The sequence below is a fragment of the Lynx canadensis genome, chromosome B4 (assembly GCF_007474595.2).
Source record: "Lynx canadensis isolate LIC74 chromosome B4, mLynCan4.pri.v2, whole genome shotgun sequence".
Lineage (NCBI taxonomy): Eukaryota > Metazoa > Chordata > Mammalia > Carnivora > Felidae > Lynx > Lynx canadensis.
The window spans coordinates 27,115,378-27,124,723 of record NC_044309.1 but is presented as its reverse complement, the minus strand read 5'-3'; positions in this window follow the sequence as shown (position 1 = coordinate 27,124,723).

Genomic DNA, 9,346 nt, shown 5'->3' with positions numbered 1-9,346 from the left:
CTTCAGCCAGGTCACGATCTCGCGGTCCGTGAGTTCGAGCCCCGCGTCAGGCTCTGGGCTGATGGCTCAGAGCCTGGAGCCTGTTTCCGATTCTGTGTCTCCCTCTCTCTCTGCCCCTCCCCCGTTCATGCTCTGTCTCTCTCTGTCCCAAAAATAAATAAACGTTGAAAAAAAAATTAAAAAAAAAATAAATAAACATTAAAAAAAAAGAAACATTGTTTAAAAAAGATAAAGAAATAAAGAAGAGATGGTCTTCCCAAGCCAACAAAACTGAGGAAGTCTGTCACCATTAGACCTGCCTTACAAGAAATGCTTAAGAGAGTTCTTCAAATTGAAGTGAGAACACACTAAACAGCATCGTGAAAACATATGAAAGCATAAATCTCACTGGTAAAGGTAATTATGTGAACAAATACAGAGTATTGTAACTCTGAAATGATAGTATATAAATTACATTTGACCCAAATATAAAAGTTTAAAGATAATAATATGTTAACAAATATGCAATATAAAAAGAAGCAACCTCTGAGTAGAACACAGAATGTGATGAGAGGAGAGTATAGAGTTTTTGTATAAAACTTAAAACAGATGATTATAATGACAAGATATTTTATGCAAGCCTTGAGGTAGCCACTAAGAAAAAAATTACCTATAATATATACACAAAAGATAAAGAGAAAAGAATCAAAGCAAGTCGCCACACCCATCATCATCATCATCATCATCATCATCAAACAACACAGGAAGCTACCAAGAGAGGAAGAGAGGAACAAAATATCTCTAAAACAGACAGAAAACAATTAATAAAATGGCAACAGTAAGTTTCCACTTATCAAGAATCACTTTAAATGTAAATGGATAAAACTCCTCAACCAAAAGGCATTTAGAGTAGCTGAATGGATAAAAAAAACAAACAAAAAAGATCCAGTGCTATGCAGTCTATCAGAGACTGACTTCAGATTTAAGGACACATAGAAGCTAAAAATGAAGAGGTTTAAGACATCCTATGCAAATGGTAATCAAAAGAAAGCAGAAGTTGCTATATTTACATCAGACTTGGTCAAAAACTGTCTCTAGGGACAAAAAGGGTCCATTCAACAAGAAGGTATAACAATTATAAATATATACACACCCAACATCAGAGCTCCTAAATATAATATATACACACCCAACATCAGAGCTCCTAAATATAATATATACACACCCAACATCAGAGCTCCTAAATGCATACAGCAAATATTGACAGATCTTAAGAGAGAAATAAACAGCCATACAGTTAACAATAGGAAACTCCAATCCCCTACTTTGAACAATGAAGCAAACTTCCATACAGAAAATCAATTATAAGACAGTTGACTTGAATAACATTATAGACCAAATAGACCCAAGGGACAGAACTTCCTACTTAAAAGCAGCAGAACACACATTCTTCTCAAGTGCACACAGAACATTCTCGAGGATAGATCACAGGTTAGGTCACAAAACAAGTTTTAACAAATTTAAGAACATCAAAATCATTCCAAGTATATTTTCTCACCACAATTTAATAAAACTAGAAATAAGAAAATAGGAAAAGTTGAAGATACATGGAAACTAAATAATATACTCTTGAACAACCATTAGGTCAAAGAGGAAATAAAAAAGGAATTTAAACTTTATCTCAAGACCAAAGAAAATTAGAGCATAACATATGAAAGTATAGGGTGTACACCAAAAAGTACTAAGAAGAAATTGTATAGCAATAAATGTCCACATTAAAAAAGAAAGATCTCAAATAAACAATCTAATTCTACACCTCAAGGAACTAGAAAAAGAACAACATACTAAACCCAAAATTATAAGGAGGAATAATAAACATGAAAGCAGAAGTAAATCAAAAGAGAATGGAAAGACAATAGAAAAAAATTAACAAAAATAAGATTTTATTTTTTGAAAAGAATGAAATCAATGATCCTTTAGCTAGGTAAGTAAAAAAAGAGAGAAGACTCAAATAAAATCACAAATGAAAGAGGAGACATTACAATGGACACCTCAGGAAAAAATATGATCATAGAAAACTATTATAAACAATTATATGCCAACCAATTAGATAATCTACAAGAAATGGGTAAATTCCTAGAAACATAAGGCCTATCAAAACTGAGCCAAGAAGAAACAAGAAAGCCTGAAAAGACCGATAAAAATTAAGAAGACTTGAGGAGCACCCAGGTGGCTCAGTTGGTTAAGTGTCCAACTCTTGATTTCAGCTCAAGTCATGATCTCAACGTTGGTGAGATCAAACCCTGAGTCTGGCTCTATGCTGACAGCATGGAGCCTGCTTGGGATTCTCTCTCTCCCCCTCTCTCTGCCCCTTCCCTGCTTGCATGTGCTCTCTCTCTCTCTCAAAGTAAATAAATAATCATTAAAAAAAAAAAAAAAAACCAAGGAGATTGAATCAGTAATCAAAAAGCCTCCCAAGAAAGAAAAGCCTAGGACCAGATGGTTTCATATGTGAATTCTACCAAATATTCAAAGAAGATTAATACCAATCCTTGTTAAATTCTTCCAAAATATAGAAGGAGGGAATACCTAACTTATTTTATAAAGCCAGCATCATCCTGACACTAAAGTCAAACCAAACCAAAAAATCACAAGAAAACTATGGGCCAATATCCCTGATGAACACAGATGCAAAACTCCTTAATAAAATAATAGCAAACCAAATTCAATAGTATATTAAATGGATCATATACAATGACCAAGTGGGACTTATGGCTCACATTCAAGATTGATTCAACATATGAAAATCAATCAATGAGATATACCATATTAGTAGAATAAAAGAAAAAGACCACATGATCATCCCAACAGACAAAGAAAAATCATTTGACAAAAGTCAATATCCATTCATGATAAAAACTCTCACCAAAATAGGTATAGAGAAATTTACCTCAACACAATAAAGCCATATATGAAAATCTTGCAGCGAACATCATAATCAATGTGGAAAAGCTGGAAGTTCTTCCTCTAAGACCTCGTACAAGGCAAGGATGCCCCCTCTCACTACTTCATAGCACTGCAAGTCCTAGCAGTGCTAATTAGACCAATTAGACAAGAAAAAGAAAGGAAAGGTATCTGAATCTGAAAAGAAGTAAAATTATGTTTGCAGATGACATGATCATAGATGTAGGAAACCCCAAAGACTCAATAATAACAACAACAAAAACTGTGAGAATGAATAAAGCAATTCAGTAAAGTTGTGGGCTACAAAATCAATATACCAAATTCAGTCACATTTCTCTATATAAACAATGAACTGTCTGACAAGAAAATCAAGAAAACGATATCATTACAATAACAACAAAAAGAATAAAATACTTACAAGTAAACTTAACAAAGAGATGAAGACTTGTATACTGAAAATTATAAAACATTAATGAAGGAAATTAAAGAAGACACAGATAAATGGAAAGACATCCTGTATTCATGGATTGAAAAAATTAATATTATTAAAATGTCCATAGTACCCAATGTGCTCTAAAGAATCAATGTAATTCCTATCGAAATGCCAGTTCCAGGGGCGCCTGGGTGGCGCAGTCGGTTAAGCGTCCGACTTCAGCCAGGTCACGATCTCGCGGTCCGTGAGTTCGAGCCCCGCGTCAGGCTCTGGGCTGATGGCTCAGAGCCTGGAGCCTGTTTCCGGTTCTGTGTCTCCCTCTCTCTCTGCCCCTCCCCCGTTCATGCTCTGTCTCTCTCTGTCCCAAAAATAAATAAACGTTGAAAAAAAAAAAATTAAAAAAAAAAAAAAAAAAAAAAATGCCAGTTCCATTCTTTCCAGAAATAGAAAAAAAAATCCAATTCATATTAAACCACAAAAGACCCTGCATAGCCAATGCAATCTTTGAGGAAAACAAAACAATAACAACAACAACAACAACACAAAGAGGGGGGCACAGTTCCAGATTTCAAAATACGTTATGAAGCTATGGTAATCAAAACAGTACTGCACTGTCATGAAAACAAAAAAAACAGACCAATGTAACAGAATACAGGGCCTAGAAATAAATACACACATATGGTCAACTGATCTTCAATAAATAAATGTGCTAAGAAGGGACAGTTGGGGGGCTCAGTTCATTAAGTGTCTGACTCTTGATTTCAGCTCAGGTCATGACCTCAAAGTTTGTGGGATTGAGCCCCATGTCAGGCTCTGCACAGAATGCACAGAGCCTGCTTGGGATTCTCTCCGCCCCCCCCCCATCCCTTCCCTATTCATGCTCTCTCTCTCAAAATAAATAAGTAAACAATAAAAATACGTGTGCCAAGAACATACAATGTGGAAAGGATAGCTTCTTTAATAAACAGTGCTGGGAAAACTGGATATCCACATCCAGAAGGATGAAAGTGGATCCTTATATCACACCATACACAAAAATCAACTCAAAATCGATTAAAGATTTAAATGTACGGCCTGAAACCATGAAACTAGAAAAAACAGGGAAAAATCTTCTTGACACTGATCTGGGCAATGGTTTTTTGGAAATGTTCCACAGGCAACAAGAGCAAAAAGAGACAAGTGGGATTACATCAAACTAAATATGTCTGCACAGAAAAGGAACCAATCAGTGAAGTGGAACAGCAGCCTATGGAATGGAAGACAAAATTTGCAAACCATATTCAATACAGAGTCAATATCCAAAGTTTATGGGAACTCATAAAATTCAATAGCAAAATTAAAAATGGGCAAAGGACCTGAATAGGCACTTCTCAAAAGAAGACATACAGAGTCAACAGGTATATGAAAAGATGCTCATCACTAACCATCAGAGAAATGCAGCTCAAAACCACAATGAAATATCATCTCACACCTGTTAGAATGGCTTTTAGCAAAAACAAAACATAATCAGTGTTGGAGATGATGTGGAGAAAGGAGATCCCCTGTACACTGATGGGAATATAAACTGGTACAGCCATTATGTAAAACAGTATGGCGGCTCCTCAAAAATTAAGTAAAACTACCATATGATCCAGCAATCCCACTTCTGGGTATATATCTAAAGGAAATGAAATCAGTATCTCAGAGAGATAACTATGCTCTCACATTCACTGCAGCACTATTCATAATAGCCTAGATACAGAAACAACCTAAATGTCCATCGACAGATGAATGGATAAAGTACAACACACACACACACACACACACACACACACACACACACACACACACAAAGTGATATTATTCAACCTTAATAAAAGGAAATCCTGCCATTTGTGATAGCATGGATTAATGTGGAGGACACTTCACTAAGTGAAATAAGCCAGAGAGAAAGACAAATACTGCACGATCTCATGTATGTATGAAATCTAAAATATTCCACCTCATAGAAGCAGAGAATAGAATGGTAGTTCTCAAGAGCTGGATGGAGTGGAAAATGGGGAGATGTTCAAAGGGTACAAAATTTCAGTTATACAGGATCAATAAATTATAAAGATACAGTGTATATTGATGTGACTATAATTAATACTGAGCTATATACTTGAAATTTGCTGGAAGAGTAGATCTTAAATGTCCTCACCACAGAAAAAGAAGGAAGGAAGGAAGGAAGGAAGGAAGGAAGGAAGGAAGGAAGGAAGGAAGGAAGGAAGAGAGGGAGGGAGGAAGGAAGGAAGGGTAATTTAATGAGGTGATATGTTGATTACCTTGATTTTGGTAATTATTTCACAATGTATATGCATATCAAAACATCAAATTGTACACCTTAATTATATATATGACTTCTATTTGTCAATTATATCTCAATAAAGCTGAGTTGTAAAGAAAAAAACTGTTTAAAAAGAAAAGAAGAAAATGAAAAGGTTATACTAAAGGGACTTCACCAGGAATTATGGGTGCAACTTCAAGCATAAAACCGGATTGTACATTCAAATTCCTCACCAAAATTTTTTTAAATATAAATATGGCATGTAAACTCATGGAAAGATGTTAAACATTAGTTAATAAGAAAATACAAACTAACATAAAAATAGGATCTGATCATTTGTAATAAAATATCTGACTCCAGTTTTGATGTTTGATTGCTAACAGCTTTCAAGTCCATCTTTTCCTTTTCCCTTTCTGACCCCAAATGGGAAAGTGGACTTAAAAATACACACACACACACACACACACACACACACACACACACAGGGGTGCTCCTAGCTTTAATGCCAGCAGGAAGTTTAAACCACACAACCACAGCCCATGCAAAGGAACCTTCAACCCAATCCCACCCCTTAATCTCCACTAAAACCCCAAGCCACTCTCCTTTCCTTGCTCTCTCAAGCCAATTTCAGAGCAGTTTGGGAAGCCTGCCTTGGTCTCCTCAGAAGGTCTTATTATATGATAAACCTTTTCATGCCACCTTGGTGTGTCTGTGTGTGGCATCAGTCTTGAAATCCAAGCCAAATTTTAACGGGGGTGGGGAAGTTCCATCCTACCTATACCAGGTGACCAACACACCATTAGAATGGCTAAAATTAGAAAGCCCGACTATATTCAATGTTGGTGAGGATGAGGAGGAAGTGGAAACAATACACATATGAGAAAGTAATATACAACTGCTTTGGAAAATAATTTGTCAGTTTCTTAAAAAGCCAAACAGACATTGACCATATGACCCAGCAATTCTACTCTTAGGTGTTTGTCCAAGAGAAAAGAAAGCATATGCTCTAATAAAGATTAGTACATGGAATGTTCATAGCAACTTTATTTATAACAGCCCAAAACTAGAAATGGTCCAAATAGTTCATAAAATACTATTCAGTAATTAAAAAAAAACTGAACTGGTAATAAATGTAATAATATGGCTGAATCTCAAAATAATTATGCAGATTAAAAGAAGACAAGAATACAAACTGTATTGTCCCATTTATATAATTTCTATTTGCAAGTATCAACAGTGATAGAAAGCAGGAAGTAGTTGCCGGGGAGCCCAGGTTGGGAACGGAACAAAGGTGCTGGGGGTGGGGGGCGTGGAGACACAGGAGGAAGGGATTACAAGGATGCAACATGGAACTTTCAGAGATGACAAATATATCCAGTATCTTGATTTCGGTGATGAGTGCACACCTAAGTCAAAACTTATAAAGTTTTACACCTAGGTATGTGCAGTGACTTTATATGGAAATTGAACTTGGGTGTTTTGGGTTTTTTTTTTAAAGACTGGAAAATTTCACCTTGAGTACTTGTTGACAGAAAAGAGTCCTAAGGATTGTGCTTGGGGCATTTCTCAGATTTCCTCCTAACCATCATTCTGGGTATGCTCTTCGATTTTCCGTTTTTGTTCTTTTCCTGAGTCCTGTGTTCCTCTTTTTTGGTTTGCCCCCTCATGTTACAGAAGACACCCTTCAGTGATACTGTGAGAAAGGGCATTTCTGGGGCACCTGAGTGGCTCCATCAGTTAAGCATCTTGAGTCTTCAGTCTTGAGTTTGCTTCAGGTCATGATCTCAAGGTTGTGAGACTGAGCCCCAAGTTGGGCTCTGTATTGAGGCATGGAGCCTGCGTAAGATTCTCTCTCCCTCTTCCCCTCTCCCCACCCCCAAAAAAGGGCATTTCTGGGGGCGCCTGGGTGGCTCAGTCGGTTAAGCGTCCGACTTCGGTTCAAGTCATGATCTGACGGCCCATGAGTTCGACCCCCCTCATTGGGCTCTGGGCTGACAGCTTGGAGCCTGGAGCCTGCTTCATGTTCTATGTCTCCCTCTCTCTCTGCCCCTCCCCTGCTCATGCTGTCTCTGTCTCTCAAAAATAATAAACATTTTTTTTTTAAAGGGGGAATTTCTGTAAAATTACCTGAGGAGTATTCCTATGACAGTTTGGCTAGGCATAGAATTTCAGGTCAGAATTCCTTTTCCATCAGAACTTGGAAGGCACTGGCATTACCTTGTTTTCCTTGTTGCTGTTAAAAAGATCAAAGTTATTAATATTCCTTTGTATGTTGACATTGTTTTTTGTACATGATCTTTCTTTTTATTCACTCCCTCCATGTCTCTGGGGGCCTGTGGGATTTTCTAATCGTTTCCAGCAAAGTTTATAATGTGCTTTAGTATGAGTTTATTTATCCCCTGTTCTGGTCACTCACTCCAACCTGAAAACTCATATCCTTCAACTTTGGCAAATTTTCGTAATGACTTTTTCCCTCTTTTCTTTTTTCTTTTTTCTTTTCTTTTCTTTTCTTTTCTTTTCTTTTCTTTTCTCTCAATGGAAGTCCTAATGTTCACATTTCAAACCTACTGCTTTGTTCCTTTAATTTTTTCTTTCTTTCTTTCTTGCTTTCTACCTCCTATTATATCTTTCCATTATATCTATCCTATTTTTATCTTTCTGAGCAATTTCCTTACCTTTATCTACCAACCCTTATATTGAGTTTTAAATTTCTATTATATGTCAATTTTTAAGATTTTTTGAGTGTTTGTATGTATATGTATCATTCCGTTCTTTCATTCACTTGCTTCTCCAAGCATATTAGGGAGAGTTTCTATCTTCAAGGTATTTCTTCCTTCTCCTGGATAGTGTGTTCTGTAATCACTGTTTTGGTTTCTCCCTGTTAAGTGCTTCTCACATACCTTGTGTAATATTTTTCTATTGCTGCTCGGATTACTGCAAACTTACTGGCTTAAAACAGTGCCATTCTGGAGGTCAGAAATCCTAACATCGGGGTGTCAGCAGTGCTGCATTCCTTGTGGAGGCTCTGAAAGACAATCTGTTTCCTTGTCCTTTCCAGCTTCTAGAGGCTACTCACAGCCCATGGCTCATGGCCTCTTCCTCCATCTTCAAAGCCAGCAGAGTATTATCTTCAATAGCTCTGATTCCATCAACGCATCTTCTTCCCTCGTCTGACCCTTTTGTCTCCCTCAAGCAAGCACCCTTGTGATTATAATGGGCCTACCCAGATAATCCAGGGTAATCTTCCCATCTCAAGACCTTTAACCGCATCTGCAAAGTCCCTTTGGCATGTAAAGGAACATTATCAGTCTCTGGAGGCTAGAATGCAGACACAGTTGGGGCCATTACTCAGCCTGCCACATCTGGTAACCTTCACCCTTTCACAGCCAGTCCTGAACTTAGATACTTACAGTATTAAGATAGTGCCTAAACTTGCACAAAGAGGTTTTCCCAAATATATTCATCTTCTGTTACTGCATAACAAACAAGCACCAATTGAATGGTTTAAAACCATATATTTATTTTCACGGTTTCTGTGGCTAGGGGGTCGGAGGCAGATTTAACGGGTCTTCTGCTCAGGGTCTCAGAAGGTTCAATAAAATTAAGGCCTTGGCCAGGATGCAATCTTACCTGAGCCTTGGGATCCTCTTAAAAGCTTATTCTTT